The sequence below is a fragment of the Tympanuchus pallidicinctus genome, unplaced genomic scaffold (genome assembly GCF_026119805.1).
Source record: "Tympanuchus pallidicinctus isolate F22 unplaced genomic scaffold, pur_lepc_1.0 scaffold27, whole genome shotgun sequence".
Classification (NCBI taxonomy): domain Eukaryota; kingdom Metazoa; phylum Chordata; class Aves; order Galliformes; family Phasianidae; genus Tympanuchus; species Tympanuchus pallidicinctus.
Window position 1 is genome coordinate 3,458,714 of NW_026294744.1, and position 26,494 is coordinate 3,485,207.

Here is a 26,494-nt window from a genome sequence, read left to right on the forward strand (position 1 = left end):
AAACCATACATGCATATATTTGGTGTCATTACACTGTTACTACAGATGTGTACCTTTCTTTTGTTGGCTAAAAAGAGTGCAATTCTGATGCTTTATGATTAGCCTTCTAGCTGGAAGCTGACAGAACTTGAAAGACACTAACAAAAGATAGTAGAAGATTAATTTACAAAGAAAATGTGTGCATTTTGAAAAGGCATAATCTACTCGTAGCTTTAAAGATGAAACAAATTTCTAGCTTGTATAACATTACCAACATACAAATCTAAGCAGACTTTTTTTTTAAATGTAGGAAATAAATACAGAAGACATCTCTTCATGTCAATTAACAAGCATATATTTACGGCATTTTCTTATAAAAATGAAAGTAGGTAAAAAGCTGGGTGACGAGTTTGGACTCTTGTACCCCAACGTATCAGTGAGACTTATGGGAAAGGCTGAATGATTTGAAACTTTAGTAAGGCATGTTGGCATTGGTGTTTTCAGAGTTACTAGTCATTTCTAAACCCTGGATCACAATCTTTAAAGAAATGTTTCCTAACGTGCATGCCAGCCCAGGACAGAATATGTTAGTTAATTCCTTTGGGAAAAAATACTGTACATATATATTAAGGATAAAACTATTTCCCAGTCTCTAACTGGCTTCTCATCATTAAGGACCTCAAATAGAACCTCTGATTTAGCTTACTTTTACTTTCTACCAGGAGAGAAATGAGGATCCCTTCAAGATCTTTATTTCAGGCTTCAAACATTTAGTTCCACTCCAGGTTGCAAGAGCACACCAAAGCTTTGAAACAAACAATTGCGAAAGTTTGAGAAGTCTTTTTAAAGAAGTACTAAACCCAAAGATGGCTTAGACATAGAAACTAACCATACTGAAGAAAAAGGGACTTTCACAATATTTAATAACCTGGTGAAATGCTAACACCTTATTTTCTGTGAGAAAAATATACAGAACTATTTGAGGTTCTAGAATTCTTAGGCCAATAGTACAGAAAACTACTTTTACCTAAAAGTTTTCCCATTCTAATATACTTCTACTGACATTTATTTTTCCTCAATAATAAAATGTGCAAAAATCAACATTACTTGTAACTCTAGCAAGTATTTTGAACACTGAAAATGAGATTAGCTAAAACTCCAGGTTCTACAGTATGCATCAACTCAATGAAAATAAAAAAATATCTAGATAAAATGCATACAGCTGTCTTGCATGTGATTTCTGAGTACAGTGCAGACTGTAAAGATGCCTAGGCATGGTATTATACATTTCTACAGTTCTCCCAGTAAAACTGTCAGAGTACTCAAAAAACATGACACAGATCTTTCAGAAGCCAGCAGTGTACTGAGTGGGGGTGAAACCAAGGCACAGAGAGATGTGCAGGAAGCCTATAGAAGAGCTGGGAGCCACTCAATCCCACTTATTTAACCACAAGATCAGCTTCCTTGTTTGAAGACAAGCACAGGAGGTATTTCAGAAGCATCTTCTGCCTCACCGCTCGGGAGGAAAATGGTTCACAATCTTACAATGAGAAGAACACATCCAGCTGTTACCAGGTTTCATTAACCATCTACTCCTCAAGCACCTTGTCAAGTTTTAGGAACATGTTTAGGAGAACTTGGGCCACAACTAATTGAAAGCTTGGATTCAGATTTCTAATTCCAAACAAAACCCAGTTTTACATAACTGCAGGCAGGGATAGGAATTATCTAAAAGCTTTTGCTAAATATCCATTGAATCCCAAATGAGGGTCTGAAATAACTGAAATAAACAAGGCTGTCTATCCCAGAATCACAAAAGAATTGAGGTTGGGTTGGATGAAGCCCTTGGAAATCATCTAGTCCAACTATATGAATATTTGAACACAGCACATTTATTTGACCTAAAATTATTAAGGGACAAAACTAAATGGAAGAATCCCAATTTAAAGCAACACTTGACTGCTGGAAATCTAAGTAATAATTATCACAGCACATATAGTTAAAGTTTATTTATGATTACAAATTCAGGAAAAAGAAGGAAAAAAATGATTTTGGGAAACACACAAGTCACGGAACTTGCCTAACTCTAGTTAGAATGGTCCTGGATGGCATTTTTATTCACAGTAATGCTATTTACATGATGAATTTTGCTGAAAATTTCTAATTTTGTTTTCATTTCATGAAATTTACTATCCTTGGGTAATATTTTTATTTTCGTATGAGATTAACCTTTTACTTATATTCAGATGAAAAATACCAAACCTTAGATGGGTCAGTCTTACAAACGGGATGGAAACATTCAGTAAGGTAATGGGGTTGGGCTTTGTTTTTTGCAGAAAAAACAGTACATCCAGTTTAGCAAAACTCCACCTCTTGCTACAATGTGTATAAAGCCACACGTTCTTCCTTTTGTTCTAAGACTGCTTTCAGGTTATAAATACTATGAGCTGGTTTTTTTTTTTTCCTGAAAATTAATTGCTATGAATCCAGGCCATTGTGGTCAAGTGAGAAGCAGCACAGGACAGGACTGAAAAATGAGAATGTCAGTGAAGCCTTGAAATGCTTTATTAAACACAATGTCTTAAAAATCTGACATACATACATAACATGTATATGTATATTTTAGGTAGTTCTCTATACCTGGTAGTAAACAATGGTTATGACAAGGAGAATGTTAATTTGTCCAAACCAAACCATAAATAATAAATGCCAGCATTTGGAAATCGGATTTGTGTGGGTGGACTGTTTTTGCATCCCTGTGGATTCAATGGCAGGATCAAAGATTAGGAAAGCCAGAAATAAACTCAATCTGAATACTCCTGAAGTAAAAGCACCTGGCATTTCCAGGACAAGGAAGGGTCTGTTTTTCCTGACACCCACCCAAACGTTTGATGAGCAGAACACTTTCAAACCAGTAAAACAAAATTTAAAAAATTAAAAAAAACCATATTCTTCTCCCACCTTTCCCACAGCTGCCAATTTCTACTTTATCTGTTTCTTTGAGTTACGAGTTAGAGCGAAGGGAACAACAAAGCTGGCATCTCGAGCTTCACTTTTTCTTACTACTCTAATTAAAATTAGTTGAGCTTAACCTCCTTCTCCCAAGCTACCTATCTAGACCTGATTTTTTTTTCAGCTTTTCCAAGACACAAACTGTTTGTTTTAATTTCAGTTGTGCTGAAAGCAATCAGAGAATAACTACACCCATTATGAGTAATGACAGCAAAGAGAAGAGGCAGATCTACTGGCTCCTACTGAGGAAATTGTTGACAGCTGTCACATACCAAGTCACTTGATGGTGACAACCAGACATGAACACATACACTTCTACTTTTGGTCAGAATTACAGAGAATGCTGTGACAAGTCAGGTTCAAGCATCTGAAGAAATGGTTGAAGAGATCACAGTGCTGTGTAATACCATAACATAATCAGAATTTGTTACAGATGCATTTGGGAATCTAGACATAAATAGTCCCTAGAGCACAGCTCCCACCAATATGGGTAAGAGGTTAAATACTACAGTCAACATTATGGACAGAAGGAGCCTAAACAATGTCCCCCCAACATACTTAATTTCTGGGAGAAATTCAAAGCTAACCAACAATTCAGTTGATTTCCATGGAAACAAGATTTCAATTCATGAATTGAAATCGTATGAGGGCCAAAAAATGCCAGAGATTCCAAAAACATTTTTCCACTCTGAGATTCTCCAAATAAAAACTTGATAGTTAGCAGAATAGAGATAATAAATTCACTTGGGCCTTTTATTCCCCGATCATCTACACCGCTCTTCTGTTTGGTGTCATGCTCATCTACCTTGTATACACAGTTATATTCTTTGAAGATTTCATTAAATGCCTTAAATAAAGACACTTCCATATTTTTTAATATTTTAATAATTTAAAGAGCAGAAAGTGTCCATGTAGGGAAAAGGCACAGTTTTGCATCTCACAAGTCACCTCTGGATCTGGATATAAAACACCGGTATTTTAGGGGAACAGTTAAATACATTTTTATTCTATTTTCCAGTAGAAACATACTAAGAGCATTCCCGGATTCAGAACTATCACGTCTCTACAAATAATAAATTATTATTCCTATGGAACACATCTGTAGTAGCCAATTTCTCTAAACAAACATGGGTCACTGTTATACTTTCATCATAGTATTAACAGGCTCTCACAATAAATACTTGCAGTAATATTTAACTTTGACAGAGACAAAATTGTGTAATAATTATTTTGTAATTTTCAGTGTTACAGCGAAGGAGATTTTTCACTTTACATCATTTCTCATAATCTATGCAATAAAGCTAGATCTGCAAGTATCCATTCAGACTCAAGCGTACAGGAGAGCATGTAGTATTCTGCATAATACCAGAATTGATTCAATTGTTGGCATTTTCCTATTTGTGCAGAATTTTTTCAGGTCACATACATTTAGAGAAATTTTACGACCTCTGAAGAGATCATGTAGCATTATGGACCTGACACAGCTCAGATTTTAAACACACAGGGAAAAAATAAGAAGTTTTGAAACTTTGCTTTGCAGCTCTTAAAACAAACTGATTTATTTCTAAATTGAAAAGTAACAAGTAGCTTCTATAAGCATGAAGACTGATGAATGAAGTCAAATGATTTAACTGAAATTAAAGAGCTTGATGGAAATTTTATCTGGAACACAGCTAGTGGTCTGTTCACTTGTTTTTTTCTTACAAGTATCTTTACTATTCAGTTCAGATCTTTAAGATGGCTGAGTATCTCTCCATTAATTTTTCAGTTTTACACACAATTTTCTCTTTGAATAATCCAAACATACTGCAACTGTATAATGAAAACTAGCAGAATATTTCACAAACATGTATTTGTTCTACTACAGTTTGTTTATTCTTTCTACATATGTCTAGGTTAAAAAAAAACACCCTCTGAACCTTCAACTGATGTAATTATATTTAATCCCTGCCAACAGTAAAGGTCTTCAGGTACACCTTTCTCAGACTTTTTAAAACTTCTTCTATCCTACTGGAGCTGAGAGTTGGAGGAGTAGTAAGTTCCAGTAATCCTCTTGTAGACTGAGGTAGTTTAACTGTGTCTGCTCACCCAACAAGACAATTCCAATTCTCATCGTTCAAGAGAGAGAACGAACAAAAGCTACATTACCCTTCCGTATCAGCCAGAAGCATACAAACTCATAAAGGTAACCTGACTGCAAACATCAGCTGCTGTACCAAAAATTTACAGGCACAACATAAAATAATTTAGGAAATTCGAGACCGAAATCTGCTCAAAGTTTTAAAGAAAAAAAGCACATGCATTTAGAGCTCAACTCAAATCCATTGCTTGACTCCATAATAACCTAAAGAAAGCGTGGCACACTATATTAAGTTAATAAAAAGCCAAACAAATGTACAGCTACTAAATCTGAAAATTCAAACCTTAAGTTCCTCATTATAAAAGCCACAAGTGACTTTCTAAGCAGAACTACCCAAACCACTGTGCTGCATCCCTTGAGACAATCATCTTTCCTTCTCATCTTCCTTGCTCCTTTTGTAAAGAGGTATGAAAGTTTAGTTGTCTGAGGCCCAACTATTTTCAGGCATCTTTGAGCACTCACCAGTCAAGGGATGAGATGACCATATGCGATGAAAGGACAAGGTTAATTCACAATTTCTGGTTGCTGTTAGCGTTTCATGTACCACATAATGAGTAACAACATGAGAGGCCTCTATTCTTCTAAGATATAATTGGCTTTTCTTTAGAGAAAAGCACACAGAAATACAACAAACGGGGGTAACATTCAGGTCATCCTCAAACAGATTAACTTCCTCAGCCTCTTTCAAGCATTATCTTCCTACTTGTCCTCCTCTGGGAGCTGCAGGCAGGTCACCATGGCTTCTCTCCTGACAGCTGCTGCTCTGCCCTTCAGGGAAGCACTTGGTGACCGGCCAGGCCAGGGGCTACCACTGCAAAGACACCTACAGACTGCTGGCCTTTGCTGCCTGCCTACCTACTCCAGTTTAGTTTCATGCACTCCAAGCTCTAAAGGCATCACCTGCATCCTGTTATGCTGAAACAGAACTAGCTTGCACCATGCCAAAGACCCACTGAAATGCCTGTTGGCTTCGCTCTGACCTCATATCTGACCAAGGCTGGAAGCCCACGAGGTATCAGCTGTCCTCATACTGCAGTCCTGCTGCTCCCTATTGAGTTACACTCTAGAATGCATTCCTACCAACCCCATAGCTCACTGCCCTTGTTTCACTGCAGCCTCACCACGCTGCGGTGGCAGTACTGCTGTCTCCGTGCTCCCACCACTCTCTGAGATGCTACTGATCAAGCAAATGCAGTAGTTGCAACCAGTAGCTGAAAAAATACCTGTCAGCCCTTTCTGCAGTGGACATATGATACGAGATGCTGAATGTACTCAAGCCTTGCTGCACACTTTCTCCTGTATCCTGCAATCTCTCTGCATCTGTACATATACCTGCTTTTTCAGTAGAAAGGCTGTACACAGCACTGAGCCTTGAGTAGTGATGATTTTCATGCTCCTTCCAGTACATGCTCAGCGCCAGTGCACTATCACAGCTGCATCCCTTCCCCTTCCATCTCTGTCAGGTTTCCCGGATTCACTCAGACCACAGCCTGTGCATTGCATAAGTGGCTATCATTATTTCACTCCCTTCCCTGGACATTTCAAGCTGCTCTTAATGTTCTTTGCTTCATTCCTCTAGGGTTAGACGTCTTTTTCTCAGCAATTCCTCCTATAAACTGGAATCACATGTCCCACAAATGATCCTGTCTCTAATTAAGAAATCTTTTATGTCTCTAAAGCTACATGTGCATGCCAGAATTCTCAGCTCCACGATGCAAGCATCTATCCTCTTCTCTACTTTTGCTTCTGGGATTTAGAGAAAAGTATCCCTCTGCTACTTTGGCTGTATATTTTCCTCAAATATTTTTCTCAGCTGTCTCAGCTGTTTGCATATTTGCTCCTGGCAATTTTATTTCACTTTCATTTTGTCTTGTGAAAATGTAAAACAGCTGTATCTTCATTTTGCCACTTTTATTCCCATTGCCAGTATCACATGCAACAATAATTCTTTATATATACATGAAATCTTCATGGCCTGCAAATCTAATATTTCCAGTGGTCCAGTTCCTTGCAGGGGGGTCTAATGTGCCCATCTCTAGGTGCGGATAATCAGATTTTTCTCTCTGTTGGTCTCTCTCAGTCTGTCTGATACTAACCATCTTTCCACACAGAGTATGCTAAGTACGTAACTCTGTTGCTCTGACAAGTGTGGCAAACACCTCCAATCTTCTGAAGTCTCCCTCACCTCTCTTGTCCCTAAGTATTATGTCTCTATTCCCACATTTGCTGTTACCGTATTAAAGAAAACTACAATATTCTCTAACAGTGTTAAAAAAAAAAAAAAGTGACAGTTGGTCCCAATTAAAGGTATACACCTTCGCTTGTCGATTTCTGGAAGCATTGCTTGCACCTAACAAATCACCTAGCAGAACAATTTTCTGTTCTGCAGCAGCACAGCTTCTCAATTCTGCAGCAAGCAACCCATCTCCCCATTAATTCATGCCTCTAAGAGCTTCTCAGCTCCATAAACAGAAAGATTATGTTTTAATCAAGGCTGTAAGCACTGAAAAATAGTCAGAAGTTCTGCTCAGGGAAGATACTGAAATCTGTCCCTCCTGCCGTGCTGAGGTGCTCCACAGGTGCCTAACACCTCAATTCCCCCTCCTGCAGAGCTGCTCTGCTGAGTCACCGCCAAGGGTGTGTCTGTGGGGCACTGCCTCATCTCTCCTGGACTCCAATTTCACACCTGGAAGTGGCCATTAGCATCTCCTAACACCATGCACTTCCAAACGTATAAGAATTAACAGCCCCCACAAGAAGGGACACAGGACAACAAATGCAGTATTCTCAGGTCAGCAACAATGCTACATTTCCAAGAAGCAAAAACACTGATGCTCTTTAGAGAATAACTGAAAATGCTGCAAACAAAGATGTAAGAATGGAAACTGTTTTGAGAGGTTACTGCATGCTTAATTTCACTATCCACTATATTCACTAGTGGCTATTTCAATAAATTCACCAAGCCACAATACCAAAGGACAGCTCACATGTAACTGTTGTATTCGCAGAACTGCGTTCTGGATTGTATCCTCCACTGCCTCTCCTAGAAGAGTAACTGAGAGCCAAATTTAAAGGCTAAGATCTGGGATTGATGCAGGCCTTTCCTTTTGCAAATGCAATTTGAAAGCTCAAAATAATTGTAGCTAAAAATACGATAATAGAAGGGTTCCGGTCTTGCGCTATAATGAACTGCAGGCTCAATTGTCTGAAGGAATAAAATTACATTGATGAGATGGGATCAAAGACAAACTAAAAATCAGACATTTCCTCTTGAGGGAAAGAATTTTAGGAGGGTCACGCTTTTTCAAGTAGTCCCTACTGCAGTTAAAAGGCTGAGAGAGCTCCTAGTCAGACTTCTTTCATTATCAAAACAACAAAAGCATTGGGTACACAAGAATCCCAGTGTCAGAAAACACTCAAAGAAAAGTAAATGCAGCAGTTCTGACTACCAAGTAGAATGCACGACCAGTATTTCTTTGTTTCAGAAATTAGCTACAGCACAGACAACAGAACAGCATTAGTAACAGCTCAAACCATCTACTATCCCTGGGCAGCACACCTCCTGTAAAACTTCAGAGGTGCCACCACTTTTTATTCCTTGCCAACATACGCATTTGTCACAACTGTTGGGATGCCAGCCATTTAATGGCAGAATGCAAACAGCAAGACTTTTAAATCCAGTGAATACTGAAAACAACTTATGTCAGTACCTTATTCTAGAGCTTCAGAATAATACATCAAACAGTTGGCACAATTAAATGTAACAAACATAGAAGTGCTTAATCCTTCACGCTTTTATTTATAAACAAAACTGTTTATTCGGGGCAGTTTTCTGAATGTCAGTTTTGTGGGCACAGTTTAATCATCCAATAATGTTTACCTCAAAAAAAGTGAAATTAAAAAAAAAAAAAGCAGAAAAGAGAGGAAGTTCCCCAATCCCAGGCTATACAAAACCAGTTTTATAGCTGTACTTTCTGATTATGTCGACCATCACAGCAGACTTACTTGCAGTTTGTGAAACTCTTCCATGTGTGGCACTGATGAATTTTATTTCTAGCTGCTAAGCCATATCTAAAAATGGGAAAAGACACATCGTGCCTTCTTTTATTCCATAATCTGCATTTGAAGTCAGAGTAGTAGAGACCGCATGAATCTATGAACTCAGAGCCACCTGTGCACCTATTACCACAGTAGTTCCACATTTACATCAGAAATAACATGCCCTAACATTCACTTTTCATTGATGTTGTGTGTTCCAGAGTCTTGACATAACAGAAGCAATTCCCACCCACTAAAAGGGAATTCATTAAAAATACATACATGAAGCATATCCTGAATATCCCGCGTCTAGATCTCAGAGCCCTGAAGTTAGTTTCTTAAAAGCAGACCCACATTATCCCCCTTCTCAGGCCACCTGAGGAGAGCTTACCTTTGACCTTATTAAAGGTCAAAACTAAAGAAAAACAATGAACCTCTTTTGGGAGGTTCTTATGAGCCACACAGTCTGAAGCATGCATCAATGCTAGGCACCAATTTGTAAATGGGAACAAAGCTGTAGTTCCTATTTAATCATCTAGAACAGTTTTATGAGACAGGTGGGAAAAAGCACCTCACTTCCTACATGGAGATAACACCTAGTGTTTTAAATATAGCAACTATACACATTTTATTTTTATCTGTCTCAGGTTCCTCTTTAGGTAGCTATGTAGCTTCCAGTGATGATAACTCATATTATATATTATGCTAATCATTGTTTAATAATTCACTTTCATTAAGTACTAATAGAAACAAATTATTGGAAGTACTGAAGTTACCAAGAGACTGAAAATACATGGTATTCTGTTTGATAATCTGTAAAATTCTAAGATTTATGGAAAATAAAAGCAAGAATATAACAGCTACCAAAATACTTCAAAGTATTTTAATTGAACTTTTACTTTGCAGCCTTTTTACTTCTCTCCAAGTTACCCAGTGAATTTAACTACCTTCTTACTCTACTCCTTGCAAGCTCCTTCTGTCTCTCAAATCTTCAAATTATTTATTATTATTATTATTATTATTATTATTATTATTATTGAAGATAGCTATAGCTCAGCCACTTTTTGTTACAGGTCTTTCTTTTGGCATAACATACAGGAAAAATAGCTACATACTGAGGACAGTTGCTGGATTTATTTCAGGCAGCAGCCTTTACCCTTTGCTGGTTTGAGCATCTAAAGTAGCTCTTGCTCCCTGGGCCAGAAACTGAAAAATAAGTCAACTTAATAAAAAGTCAACTTAATTTGAATCTGCATTTGCATCTCTTCTCAAAATGTCTCACTCCTCACTTTGCAACAGGTAAGACAAGACCAGGCTGACTGACACCACTTACTATTTTTACCTGGAGCAATGCAGCATGAGCAGTGCTGCTGTCAGTGAACCTCATCTATCAAGGAAACCTGAAGCACAGAGAACAATTTCTCCCCCCCTAAAGTATCCAGAGTAAGTGTACTTGAAGTAAGTTTACTTATTGAAAGACTTCTGAGCTGCATTCCGAATAAATTGAAAACCAAAACAATGAGAAAATAGCAAGAGTGCTGAATGTCAGACTGTCAACAGAAGGTACAGCAATTTTCAGAATGAATTTAGATTACCGCCAAGGTGGCTGTGATGCAAAACAACCACTGCAAGAAAGTACTATTCTACTGCCTAACAGGTTAGCATTTGTTGTCACAATCACAGTTTGTCTGCATACTTATTTTAATTACTCGTGGCAATATCATTGGGCACTACTTTGACTTAGTATTAGCAGCATTTCTTTCACAGAGAACGAACATTAACTTGCAAAGACTTTAACCTTAACAAGACATCATGCCATTAGAGCCCTTGGATTAGATCACTGTTATAAACGCACCATGCTGGAGACTGCAGTTTCGTTTCTGATCTTGCAGTTCATTCTGAGGCTTAGTTCTCAGGAGATAAACGTATTGCTAGACTTACATACATTACAGATAGCATAAATACCTATTTTCTCAGTAACAACAATGAACCTCTTAACTGGTCTAGTTTTCCTATTTTTTTTATAATCATATTATTAAGGTGAATTATTTACATTTTAAATTCTGCGTGAAATATAGGGGGACACGAATCTCAGTTGTTTCAACATCGCTGTCACATAATTCAAGACAGAAATCAAAGATGGAAACTATCAAACTGGTAACATTCCAACAAGGAAGTTACTACTCCATCCAATTATTTTCAAGCCTTGAAATCTGGCCCCTCAGTGCCTTTCCAGTAGAGATGCACACTCCAAAGACATCCCTAGTTTCTGTAGAAATGCATGATCTTCAAAGACAACACAGACACAGTGCTTTAAACCTAAGCAGCGTTGGGAATCAAATCATAGACTGAAATGGCACTTAGAGAAACTGCATTAGCTGGCAACCCTCCTTCTCACACAGCAAGGTCCCTCCAGGACTGGTATCTCTGTGGAGCTCATCTGTGTCAGGACTGACACAAAAAAATGCACAACTCATGAAGTTACAAGGTCTGTCACATACATACGGCTTCGTCCTCAGACACAGTAAATCCTAAACAGTATATATTTATATATACATGTGCATGCACCCATATGATCAGCCATATATATTTCTTATGCTATACAAAGTACATCAGGATTCCTGTTCACTTCCAGTTTCATTTTGTTCTTGATATAATATATGATATAATATTATATCAATATATAATATAGTTGGACCATACAGCCTACAGGTCAGGGCAATGGAATCATAAAAGCAGTTTATACTAGACATTTCTAGAAATCAGACACTGATGTAATGGTTAGTAAGTATCTGCACCATTTCCTTAGTGTCTCTGTTGATCTGGGGCGTGCCCAGCACGTGATATAAGGGTACAGATATAATATTATCTACATTGTTTGGAATGATAACAACAACAACAACAAAGCATGCATGTTTTGCCTTCATTGCAGACATTGCAAACGATAGGGGAAAACCAGAGCTTTATTTTTTAAAAAAGGAATCCAGGCACTATCGACTATCCCACAAATACTTATTACCAACTGCAGTGCTTTCCTACCACAAATATTCCCTTTGATGTCAGCAAGAAAGAAGAGATGCAAAGGCTGCAAGAATGTTTATGCCCACTGCTGTCTTAATTATAAACTTGTCTGACTACAAACAATTGAAAAATAAGTTGTTTGGATGCCCTGGCCAAATTCCTAAGGTTATAAAGTGAGCATTCCATTATTTATTATAGGAAGCATTTTATACCACTGTGAATGTAAATGCAATAATAAGAACTGTACACACTTAAAGAACCAGGTCTTTAGCGTGAATATTGCTTTGCTGCTAGCACAGTCTGCCCAGAGAAGCTGTGGATGCCCCATTTCTGGAGGCATTCAAAGCCAGGCTGGATGGGGCACTGGGCAGCCTGATCTAATGGCTGCCAACCCTGCCCACAGCAGGGAATATGGAACTAGATGATCTTTAAGGTCTCCTCCAACCTAAGTCACTCTATAAATTTTAATTATATATATGACTTGAAAGAGAAGCAGGAGAAAAAAGAATAATATAAGAAAGTACTGCTACCCTTTGGAAAGTACTCTATATTACAGTCAAAGAGAAAGTATTCTGATGACATGTCTATATCATACAGCAGTAGAAAATCTGGAAGTACAAAAAATTCAGCTATTTCTTAGGAATGAAGCAAGCCAAAATTTACTGTATTAGTTAATGACTTATGCTGTCCTAACTCATACTGAACACTATATACTTCCTTGTTTGGAAATACACTATCAGAAATAGAAAAGCCAATGTATATTTTCATTTTTGAATATTTATTGAACAATATTTATTGCAATACGTAGTCCTGGTAATTAATGTGGGCTTACTGCTGTTCCAGTTTTCTTTACATGAAGAAATAAGGCATAGAAAATTTCTTACATGGAATTGCTCTGAAAAACATTTCAGCACAGAGGTCAATTCACAAACACTATCTTCTTTCCTGACCTAGAACTATACCTTCACATTTCCTTTAAACTTCTACTTTGCAACTCAGTTGTCTTGTTATTTTTTCATCTTACCACAAGTTGCAGGAGAATTTTCTGTGAGTCTTGAAGATGACGTGGTAGGAAACTTCTAATCTTGCATTTTGAAGAATGATTCAGACAAAGAAAAGCTATTTCACTTGAAAACTCAAATTCTGCTGCTGTGTATTTCACACATCTGGGCTACATCCAGGCTGAGACACTGAAAAAAAAAAAATTTGCCATGAAGAATCACAGAAACATACATCAAGTGAAGCAGAAACCATATATGAGAGCTGTCTTTTTCCTGTCTTTTGTGTTAGCCATAAAAAAGATATCTGAACACTGCATTTAGATCTCAGATACACACAGAATTAAGTACATAGGCTGCTCCAAAAGTAATAACTCCTATTTATTTCCATGGAAACATCAACAGAGATGAAGTATTTGACACAGCAAGTTCTCAGCTATAAAACAGTACTTTCCAACATAGCCACCATGATTAGCTAAGCATTTTCGCCAGTGATAAACAAGATCTTGCATGCCATGGGCGTAAAAATCAGCACCAGTGGAAATGACCCACTGTGCTCACATCCATAAACATCCAAGCAAGCATCAATGACTGTCAGTGGGTGCCATTTCTTCCACATGGAGGAATTCAACGACACACCTTTGCTTCACGCACACTTCCATGTCAGAAATCATTTTGTCAGACTGCCCCTCTGCTGCCATCTGTCACACGGCAACAAAATACAATGAAATGTTTGTGGGAAGGTTCAACCTCTAGTGCCATAACACTAACATTCACCTTCGACGCTGTGGACCGACAGAATAAAAGAGGAGGCATTACTTTCAGAGCAGCCCTCGTACACAAGTAAAAGTCAAAGAATAAAAGATTTACAGAAACATCCACTTTTAAAAACTGGGTCCTGTATCAGAGAGTAGGCAGGAAAGCACAAGACATTCTTTAGTGAACACATTTTAACTGTGCAAGGGCGGCAATTCTCAATCAGCTGCTTGTACAAAGATTTTATTCTTTCTCTGTGCCATTTATTGCAACACTGCTAGATATTTCTCAATCCATTAGCTTCGTGATTGTGCTGCACAGAATGACAGCTTTTGTCAGGGAACTGCCCTGCACCACTGTGGAAAAAGCAACAGATCAAGGAGCCTGCACATATATTACAAACTGCTCTCTATACAGTGAAGCAAACTATAAAAGAAAAGAAGTTATCTGCATTGTAAAGCAGGATGGCAGTATTGTTTTGAACTGTACACCCCGTGCATTTCAGCAATGTGAAAAGGACAGACACCTGCTTTTTGACTTACAAGTCACGTAGCCTGTAAAATAACATAACATATGTTCAGAAGTATGTGTATACATATATATATATATATACACACATGAGTGCATATACACACACATAGGTGTAACATAACCATTTCTGAAACATGCTGTGGATTATTTCTTACAGGAGTTGTTTTTCAGCATAGAGAGTGCCAGTGCCTCACTCTGTAATTGTGCAGCCTGTTAATTCAGATTGCAGATTTCCTAAGGACACAAGACAGTGTTCAGGAAGCCAGAGATGAAATCAACATCGCAAGTTTGAATCTAGCTCCAGGTAAGACTAATTGATGGCTGAAGTCTGGCTGTGCTTTTTAACAACAGAAAGACCTCTACAAAGCTGCCATCTTGGTAAAAACCCATCCTGCAGATGCGAGGCTGAACTCAGCATACTGGAGGAGAATCATTCTCATCTGCAGCATCTTGGTGATTCAAACCTTGCAGAGACAGGAATGCATGCTGCCCCACTCACACACGAGTTGACAACTGCAAGGTTTGAAAAATCTAAGAATTCAATCTTCAGAAGTTATTACAGAGTGAGATTTACTTCAAAGAATGCTTGTCTTGGACAGATAGACGTGTAAATAAAAACTGATTTACATTTTATAAATAGAATATATTTTCACATTTAACTTACATGCAATACGTAAAATATTAAATTTAACTGTATCTATGCAGACTACAAAACCATACTTTCTGCAGAAACTAGATGCTGCTTTATTTGCCAAGCAATTTATATCATGGCAGGGTGATTCATCTCAATGCCTACTTCCAAGTGTGTATTTCAGAGTATTAATGTATATGCTCCTCTGCTCAACACCTTAACAGCTGTGCCAAGCAACTACAATTTTAGAACTTGACAAACATGCTTCCTCATATAAAAGAAAAACCAACACCCTCATCATACGGGTATTTACTTTACAGAAGTTTGAACTATGCAAAAAAGCAATAGACCTTGATCTTGCTAATGTGGCTTAATTTGATTATGACATCACAAATTTCATGACATTTGGTGTCGTTCTTAAAGACCTACTTCCTGCAGTTGTGCAGTTGAAAGACAACTAATGATTCTTAAGACTAAATATATATTTATATACATATACATACACACCCCCTCACTCTTATGGCTAAATGCTTAAAGCATGCATCTCAGCCACTCAAAAACCACACAGAAAACTAAAAGAAACTCCACAGCATTTTAACATCTTACATCATTCAAACTATGTCCTAATTTTTGAATCCAAGTTAAGATTTCCCTAAATTATTTCCTGAAATCAGTAATGCCACACCATCAATACAGGAACCTACTACGAAAGCCAAGACCAGGCCAGGCAACAGAGTCAGCTCCTGTCAGTGCTTCCAGTTGAAGGCCAGCAGAACTGTCTACACACTTCAGGCAAGCTTGGTGAGAGAGTAGCATCACGCACGCTCTTGCAGCACCAACCTTACACTGGACCTACATATGACAGCCCCAATAATCACAGCCAGGCCTCCCATCACTCCTCAGCTTGCTGAGCCCTGCAGCAACACAGACAGATGTAGGAGGAAAACCTCCATGATAACTGAGGAGCTGAAGCATCAGCCCTGTGAGAAGAGGCTGAGGAGACTGAGCTTGGCAACAGCAGCTTCTCCAGCCCTGAGAGAGGTTACCAAGAAATCAGAGCCAGGCTGCTCACAGTGGTGTGTGATGGGAAGACAACACACAACAGTAAGCTGAAATATGACAAGTTCAGGCTGAAAACAGGGAAGAACTTTTGTACTGTGAAATTGGTCAAGCAATGGAATCTGGAGAGGCTTTGCCAGCTTCCATGCTCAGAGGCATTAAAAGCCTAACTGGAAGAAACCCTGACCTATCTAGACAGACCTCTCAGAAGACCTTGCTCAGGGCAGGAGGACCAAGTAAGAGGCCTCCTGATCTATGCAGCTCAAAGGATCCTATGATCACATTTTGTCTTGTCAATCGCCACTGCCTTCCCGCATCTTTTCTGGAGTTAATCTCTACTGGAAAGACTTCAGCTGCTCTACCCACTCCTTAGAGCCCCAGCTCTGACACCCAAGAGTGTCTCATCTGACACCAGCACTTCTTTTTCTGAGAGAGAACTATTCTTTCAGGCACTTGAATCCCAAAGTACATTTGATTCATTTTTCAAGTATTTTTGAAGTACTTTTGATTCATTGTTGCTATCTAGTAAGTAAACCTACTACACTAGCAACATGCAAAATAGAGAAGGAGCAACATACCAGTAAAATATTTTTCCTCATCAGAACCCAATTCAGTTCAAGACATTTTTCCCTTCTCTCTTCAAGAAATATAACCTCATACGGCCCCAACATATTCTTTTTTGTGGGGAGCCAAATCAGCTGCTGAAGCTACTGGTATAAATATACTTCCATTGTTTTTTTTCCTTGTATGCATTATACATCATCAGCTCCCAAAGCATTCTGTTGTGCGGCAGGCAGCTTTCATACGCAACAGAAAATCAGAATACATGAACAGCAAGACCACTGAAACAGATCTCCACAAAAGTACCTGTTTTTATGCCTACTGTAACATGGAGACTAAAAATGCAATGTATGAAGGTACCTAGAATGTCTACTGCCTGATATTTGAAAATGCTGCTGATTAGCTCTTACATAAAGTACTGGGTACATTTCGGTACAGAGTTTATTACTGAACTCTAAACACATTGCAGAGTGAAACTCATTAAAAAAAATCCAAACACTCCTAGTAAGAAATAAAGTCATAGCTGGCCACCCCAAGGTACCTGTAAACCCAGTCAGAACATACCTATTGTACTTTTATTAGAAGACCATCTTCCTAAAGTAAGAGGTTTTCATCGATTCCTGGAGTGCTTTAGCTTCGTTTCTTTTCTTTTGCCTAGCAATACCTTAGCTTCATTCTCTTAGTGTATATAACATTCCCTAAGGAAAAAAAACAGGTTTCTACTTCTGGCACCAAGATACTATTGAGCTCTGCAAGCTATTAAGAAGTCCCAGACGATGGCAAAAAAGTCTCCCAAGGCTTATTTAGAACAAGTAGAAAAGACACAAGTCTAAGCGTGCCAGACTGTGTGCCTCTTACACATATGGAAGCCTGCCTCAGAAGAGAAAAAAAGTTTCATTATGTATGAGGTCCAAAACATCTGTGGTGAGCTCCAAAAGCAAAATTCAGAAGAGCAGGAGACAGGCAGTGCTCCCAGCTGCACTCTCCGTCAGCAAGAGTCCAATGCCTGTCTGGGAGCAGGTGAAAGTGGAGTGGGATGATCTGTCATTGTAAAGACAAAAAAAATATAGGGGGAAAAGGGTACATGGAGCAGAACAACAGGAACAAAGAAAAAACAGACTAAGGCACAAACATCAGCCCATAAAAAGTTTTCCAGAAGAGTTCTCTCCCTTCCAGTTTGGCAAAAGAAATATACTGAAGGTAAGAAGGGATAATATTACAATGGCTGTAACATGGACCACAGAACCCTCAATAACAGAAGTCAGAATGACATAGCAGTAGACCGGTAGGAATGAAGAATCTGAGGTGGCTTTCTTATTTACTCTTTCTTTAAAAGAACAAATACATCTTTCCAGGTCAATCTTACAAGTTTTCTTAATGCTCTTGTGAGCTTTTTTTTTTTTTTTTTTTTAACTGTAGTCACACCATGTACTCATATTAACTATTTGCTTCTGTGCATGCTGTACAGATGATAATGTTTCACTTCCAAAAAGGAAAAATATAACCTTTTTATCTTTATGACAACTGAAACTTTGAGTTACACTTAACCCTCTCACCAAGAAGAAACTGCTTCCAGCTTCTAGGGACACACTGTGCATGCATCTTCTTGCTATTCAGTAAAGAGGGAAGAGAGAGTTACATCAAATATAAAGGAATATTGATTAGGCAAATATGAATAAATCTTTCTAAGTATCTGCAGCCAATTCTGACAGAAAGCAAAAGCTATTTACTTCCCCATGTATGTCAAAATCATCACAAGTATTTGTCCTGCTATGTAAAAAATGTACCAGCTTTTTAAACACTGCAAATTAAGCAATGGTTTCAGTGATATCCCCTGCTAAAACATCGCTCATCTCTCCAGGGCTAGGGCTCCACCTGGAATTTGAGGCTGTGCAAGGAGTGATCCTTTAAACCCCTACACATCTAAGAAAGGGCACGAACATTCACACTGTGGTGGATCTTGCTGTCACACATCTATGTCACTTTCCCAGCAGTTGCTCCTCCTAGCTGCTGGAGATTACGACTCTCTGCTTGCTGATTGAGCCCGGAGACCTAAGCATATTCCCACAGCTTAGCATAAAGCCATGAATTTTACACGATTTGAGCAGAACCTGGGGTTTTGCAATGAGGTAGCTAAGGTGTGGGCACACACTCCCAGCTGCAAATTCTGCTGAGGAAGCACTAATCTATAGCAAAGGGCGGAGCGGAGACTTTGGGACAGAAACAACTTAAACCACTTCAAGGTCTGCCACGGCTTGTCTGTCAGCACCACGGCTTTGCTCCTGTAAAGCAGCCTATCGACATCAAAGGGACCGTGCATGCTGGTGCAATTACTGACATCCACGTATGCAGAAAAGGCCAACTAAAATATGTAATTTTTAAACGTATGCTAATGACATCATTTTCACTTAACTGAAATACTACGCATACTTGCTAGGAAAAATATTGCAAAGTTATTGCTCATTTATTTAAAATAAGGTCAATTTTGTCAACATTCACGGAAAATTTCCCAACAGTACTCTTGCTAATCTATGCTAATCTGTATACACCAGCAAAACCTTGCTAGAAAAGTGCCTTTACGTATCTAGGAATACGCTTATGTCTAAACAGGAAATTTTAAGTTGTTTCCCAGACTGTTCCTGCATCCAATGCAACCTGTTTATTTTGACCTCAGTTCGTAGAAACTGTTGATGCCACGGTAGAAATATGCTGTGTGTTCCAACAGGCAACAAACAGTCCTAATGACAGAATACTCCATCTGTGCTGCCAGAGCGTGAGCCTCACTCTATAGCTTGTATATGCTTCAAGCAGGAAGGCTGAAAGCACAGAGAGAGCAGGGATGCAAACAGCGCTGCAGCCCACACTGCAATGTGCATTCTGACTTAACCAAGCCAGTCAAAATAGGCCTTCGTACGGAGTCTACTATCTGCTGAATTATCTACTTTACATCAGTATACTCCAAATGCACCAGCAGCACTTTTGTGCTAGCCTCCCTGTTCTGATTTTATTACGTACACACTTAGGGTTTTCTTGTTTTGTTTTTTAGTGTTTCAAAACTACAAAGTCAAGAAAGCTGATTTAAAACTGTTTGGTGTTATCAAAAGGTAAGTGTTAAAGTGTGCAGAACATATGGCTCTATTTATGGTAGGCTAGCACACCAAATTCAAGGGAATTTTCCAACCACCTCATACTTTGTGAAAGGTACATTACAGAAACATGCATGTGGGGATCCTTTAATTAATCTTACAACCTCACTTAGAAGAAGATTCTCTTCTTATATGATGCAGCTGTGGAGCAACATCCACTGGTACTGGTAGCATGAAAGAGCAATCCTTTTCTTTTACAAAGGTCTGGTACCAATTACCATGGATTTAGAGGCACTATATAAAAGACAGTGCTGATTTGTTTCTAAATTTGTATCTTGATTAAACTGTCAGACTACAGAAAAAAAAAAAAAAAAAAAGCAGAGTGTACCTGATGTTAAAATGCTACTCCAGTATATTACTGAAGAAGCACAGTACAATTTTGAGACACTTACAAATGGATCTATACTACAACTTGTGGTTAAATTTTAAATTTTTGTCACACCAAATCAAATGGAAGAGAAACAGCATTTTATATTTAAACTATAAATTCAGCATGTTCCAAGTTGTTTTTAAAAAAATTCATCAATTTAAGCTAATAACAACCACGTTATTATTTTCAAAATGATTTTAAATATATTTTGGTACCAAAAAAAAAAAAAAAAAAAGAACCAATTTCTCAGGAACACAGACGTAAACCTCCATGAGTTGGAATAGCATTTCTCAGCATTTATCTCAGTAAATAAAGAATTTGGTCTCACTCTGCTAAAGCTAAGTTATTTCCCCCACAGTGGCTTCAAAGATACTGAATATATTTCAACTATCTAGAATTTCAACATGTAGGATTAGTGCTGTAAACATGCACAGTGATTGTGGTCTAATGAAAGAAAATGTCAACATAAACACGATGAAGCAAAAGCAAGATCAGCCGTGCAGAACTTCCAAAAAGTAGTTTAGGAATTAAACTACCGTTATTAAAATGACTGTGATTAAAGTTTTAATAGTACACTCAACCACTTAGTACAATGCATATATTGCCCAAGAAATAATGATTCGTTTTCAGTTGTGACTGGAAGCCCTCAGTTTTCCAAAAGCCCCCGTTTTCCCCCATTGCTCTTCTATGCCCTAACACAAATTTTTGACGTAATTGTACATAGCAGCTGCATAAGAAAATAGTTGTTCTACAGCAATTATTCAGCATGCACCCTTCCAGAGAGGGAATATAAGATAAAGTACTACATCATGAAGATCAGGCATATTTTTGGATCCTCAAAGTAGGGTAATTGATCCTCCCCTCTCCCCACATTCAAATGTGGAACTTTGCTGCAATGGGTTCTTTCCCACACAAATCAAGCCTTAGCTCTTTTGAATTGAAACAATATGGGATGATTATTGTGGGAAATTTTTTACTGTTACTGTAATTTAAAACTTTCTGTACCCAATTTTGCATTTTCTATAAATCAAAAACCCATTTCACTTAGGGCTACAATTAAACAGAGGAAATCAAAGACTAACTTCTAAGCAACTCTTGCTATTAATCATAGGATGAACTAGTAGTACAACTACTTTTACTGCAGTTTCTTTCTGCCTGAGAACTACATTTTAATCTAAAGCTTGAACTCTTTAGAAGAGACTGTGCCACAGATGAGAAAAAATTAAATAAAGGTATACTTAATGGTACAGCACTGCATGCTATTTCAGATGTAATACAAAAAACAAACCATACTGACTTCTGTAGTAAATCCCCCATCCCCCCAAGAAATAACCCAACCCTGAATCACAATGCAATACAATCAATCAAGGTTATTCATGGAAGGCTCTCTCACCTTCTGACACAACAGAAGCCTGGTAAAAACTACAGCTCAAGCAACGTTTGTCCCAATGCAGTGCTACTGGAGAGACAGCTGCTTAGGGTCTGATGCTGCAATTTACAGGAGTTATTGGGCTTCTCTCTTCACCACAGACACAGTGACATCTTTTACTTTATGTCCCTCAACAATTCTTTTTCTTCACCTTTTAGAAGAATAATTTACAAGAGTAATTAATTTTAACATCAATATTTAAATTAAAAATATGATACACAAACACAAAATACTGTTGAAAAATGAAACTACGTGGGATACACGAACTTAGGACTTCTGTTTTGTCAAATATGAAGTCAAAATGATACTTCATTACTTTCTAAAAAGAAAAAATCCAACCTAATTGGTAGACAAAATGAAATACCTACTCGTAAATCACTGAAATACACATTTTATCAAGGCTTCCTGAATTTTTTTCCTCTTTCAAAAAAGTTTCCAGCATCTTCATGGTTTTTGCATCTTCAGTGCCCAGATATCTGAGGGGATGCTGTAACACACACCACAAAGAAATCTGTCTAAGCCACTGCATTATCTCCAGCTGTACACTGACAGTAAGAATAAGAAATAATAGCAACTGAATCAAAAAATATACACTCAAAATAAAAACTGACTTCTATTCAAACACATTTTTGTACTGTGCAAGGCCTCTGCCAAAGACGAACCCTGTCCTGATTGTGAGGTAAAACTGAAATATCTCCTGTAGAAATTCCTGTGTTTTTACATTTGGAAAGGCTTCTTACAACAAACACGAAATGAAAGCTAACAAAACAACAAAATCTTTTTTGATGCTGACTTGCTATTTGAACATTGTGCTTCAGTAAAACACCAATAGAAAAATTGTCACCTCCTAGAATAAGTATCAAAATAAGCAATTGACTTAGCATGGAGCACTGACTGAAACACTGCTTTACTGTTCACTTTCTTCCTAGCTAAGATTTCTAACGTATTTGCAGAACCCTTTATCTCTGACAATGAGCTCCGGAAGCAATCAGCATCTCTGTTTCCCAAAAAGTGCATTCAAAACATGTTAGATGGTCTGTGATATGGCGAGTTCTCTGGTCTTTGCTTCAGCATGGTGAAACTTGCTCACCATTTTGATCATGCTGTACATCTAACTGAAGGGAAGGAAAACTTCTAATTCTGACTTCTTTCCGAGCGCCAGGCAACGGCAGGCATGGGCTGCAGACAAGATGCACAAGCCAGAACAGTTACAGCAGCCGTAATACTCTTGCCTTCCAGGACTTTTGGGAAGACCAGATCTATAAACTGACGTAAAGAGTGAAGAAAGAAAAAGTAATAAAACCCCCCCAAAACAAACAGCCTGGAAATTTCACGCAAACAGTATGAATGAAGTGGAGCACTTGCTGAGGATTACTACAGAACACTTCAGAAAACTCTGGCTATAGGCCTCCTGTATTTTCATTTCTGGTTTAAAGCGCTATTTTTCACACAATCCTCACTAGCTGCAGATAAGCGAAGAGGATAAGCAGTGGTAGGAGACAGAAAGGACAAAGAAGCCATACAGTATGGAAAACGTGGTGATAATTTGTTTATGAACTCTACTAGACTACCAGTGGATGCCGAAGTCCTGTGCAAGCACACTACAGAATTTAATTGTCACATACACACAAATCAGAAATGTAAGAGGAAAAAAAGCATTTTTACAGTCCTAATGAAACTAGAGCTGGTCTTCTGCAGCGATGGAAGCAGCACCACTCAGGCTGGCTTGAAGCTGCCCACGTGGTGGAACAAGCATGGCTCCCCTCTTGTGGTCTCGTTGCTAGCTTCCCAACATTGCACACGGCCGGCACACCCAGGGCATGCTCTGTGTAGTAGCACCTTGATGACAGTGAAATCTGCAGGCAGGACAGCTGAGAAAGCCTGTTCACACTTGAGCTGACTGTACCCTGCTACATAATGCTAATACTGCAAAACTAGGCATGCTTGAATAAAACCGAAATTCAACTGCATTCAGGCAACAGGATCAAGATAGCAGTATTCTTAGAGAAAAAAAAAGCAAACAAAAAAATCTAAACCATTTGAGTGCCATTATTTTTTCAAAAGTTCCCTCTCAGTTTGCTATTCTGCAGGGAGCACACAAAGCATTATGATCTGTAAGTTTTTGTTTCCGTGGTCCTTGTTTGATATTCTGTAGTTATTGGTTTCCCGCCTTTTTTTTTTTTTTTTTTTCTTAAAGTCAATGACCTAATTAATTTTCCCATACTATTTTAAGACATACTAGACTTTAATTACTCATACAGCAGAATCCTAAACTGTAAGGCAGGCAATTTCACTGCACCTTGCTGTGAGCTACCCTGATCAGACAGGGACTTGGATGTGGGCTATTTCCACACAGATGCTGCCTCTGTTGCAACCTCTCCTATTAATTCTGAACAGATAAAACAGAGTGACTGACGTGAAAGGTGGGGGCAAATGAAAGAAACACCACAGCAAGTAAGCAACTGCAGCACATAACCTTCCACTCTCGCACCGAACTGTGGGAGGCAGCGGAGCCTCCTCCTACAGCTCCAAGCAAAAGCCTCCACTCAAAGGAAGTGGAGGACTGGAACAGCAGCTGCAGCACAGACCAAGACACAAGATGCAGCCTTGTGCAAAGCAGTATTTAACCCCTCAGATTCCATAAGCACTGCCTTGCGAAACAGTACACAACTCTTCCCTCTTCTGCCTGTTTATTCAGATCTCAGCTGTTCCTCTCAAAAGAAATCTCATGCCCAACATCCAAGTTACCTCCTGCCTTCAAGCAGAAGGTGCTCTGCCAGAGGAGGAGGAAACTTGAGGCGGCTCCCAGTGCTGCACCCAAGGCTGAATGTGAAAGTACCTCTCAGCTTCTTACCATTCTTCCACACCAGGGCAATACAACTCACATATAACTTATGGAGGCCTGGTTTCAGGACAGTAGCATATATAAGATACATATTTTACAAATCAAATGATATTATATTAAAAGTATAGGAGAGAAACTTGACAGACTTTTCGGTGTGCAGCTTCTGTTGATCATAAAGAGTTAATCCCATTGAAACCAGTGATACAAAATTACTCTTTCTGCCCCCCTTTATTCCAGAAGCTACTCCAGAAGCAGTAAACCGGAAAGGACAGAGAGAAGCTGGGTACTATCAGAAGCATTCTCAGTGGGACTTCAGCTTCACATTGGCCTTGAACCACTTACCTGAAGAGAGGCAAAATTCACCACACAAAGAATGGCTTTCCTTTTTCAAATTGCCATTAGAAAGTAATACCAACCAGGCAGTAATAAGAAGAGTAGCCACTGATTGTCTGGGAAAGCTTCATTATAAACATTTCTGAAAAATACTTGTACAGAGCTTTAACAAAGCTTGCAAGTGCACTGACAAAGTAGTTTTTCACCTTCTTCTCTTAGCACATAGAACTGTGAGACTGTCTATTCATTATTCCTGTACCTTTAATTAATGTTTGGGTTAGATGGTGTTTCAGGAGGAACATGCGGATGACATATGAAGCTAGGAAATTCAAGGACGTGATGCTCACTGCCTCAGACTCTTCTCCCTGTGAATTTTGGAGCAGCACCACACGTGTGAGCGCCCTTTAACATATTCGGCTCAGTGGGGAACAAAAGTTAAAAGGCTTACAGCAATTATTTTGACAATAATGGAACTGTGCTTCTGTGTACAACCCAGAACTTCATTTAGGTGTAAGGCAGCCATACCCAATCAACTGTAAAAGATGTATACATTTTGGGAAGATAATTATGTTCCCATTAAGTTCCTTGTAATTTGTTAAAACCAATTGCCAGAGGTGGACTCTTCGTGATGTTAAAGCTGTTTTTCTTTTTAAATCCCTGGTGAGATAAAGTAGATCAACTTCTGTGCTCACTTGAATTCTGTATTGGCCTGCTTTTCATACAACTTTCAACTTTTCTCTCCAACATCAGCCCTTTACCTGGACTCAGAAAAAAACTCTAGACCACCTTGCTCCCTACTGGCTGTAGCTGCAGCCAAGTGCTATTCCTTTTCTGCTTGCCTTCAGCCACACCACGTTTTGACTCCTGGAAGTATTTTGAAGGAAAATACAAACTCACAAAAGAGATCATTTTTATCCTGTCAAATGTGACCCCCTGAGAGCATTCTGTATCATACAGAAGGAACTGCCACTCTAAACAAGTAGTAACTAACATCTTAAATACGTACACCTGAATACCATAAATTCAACTTCAGTTTTAGCTACACCAAGTAGGATTGTGTCCATACAAAAACACGAGTTTCACAGGTGAAACATACATATACTGTGGAGCGGGTTATATTTTAAATGAAATAATTTTACAGAGATATTCAAAAGGCACCAAGGAGACAGTAGAAATAATTGTTTTAGTATCATTTAAAATGTAAATGTTATGTAATATGTAATTTAAATGTAAATCTGCACCTTAAACCTTCAATCCATCAACGTAAATCTCCAGTTAAGAAACAAAATTTCCATGTGATCATGTTAATTCCTCCTTCTATAATAATTAGAGAATGAGAAATGTATAACCTTCCATTAAAAAACTGGTAACTATCTTCATAACAGACTGAGTTGGAAAATTATTTAAAAACTGGTTACTAATAAAAGTAGATTTAAAAATGTAAATGGTTTATTCTTACATCCAAGCAACAGAGAAACCATGCATTTCATACTGCATTAAAAACTAAAACAAAACCCACGATGATCCTCTAACAGCAGAACTTCTATGTGCATGCCCCTTGGGCCCCTCTCTTATGGAGTTTCCATCCATTTTGAGATAACACAATCAATTCCTTCCTAAGCATCTTGAAATTCATAAATGCATG

At 38.4% G+C, this 26,494-nt stretch overlaps 1 long non-coding RNA gene across 7 annotated transcripts in view; it reads right to left on the bottom strand.

Moving 5' to 3' along the window:
• LOC128084443 (uncharacterized) overlaps positions 1-26,494 on the bottom strand; it is a 119,494-nt gene that overhangs the window by 62,913 nt on the left and 30,087 nt on the right. For all 7 annotated transcript variants that reach the window (XR_008208545.1, XR_008208544.1, XR_008208548.1 and 4 more), the window contains one exon: positions 13,215-13,380. This is a non-coding gene — a long non-coding RNA (uncharacterized LOC128084443). The remainder of the gene's footprint in view (positions 1-13,214; positions 13,381-26,494) is intronic.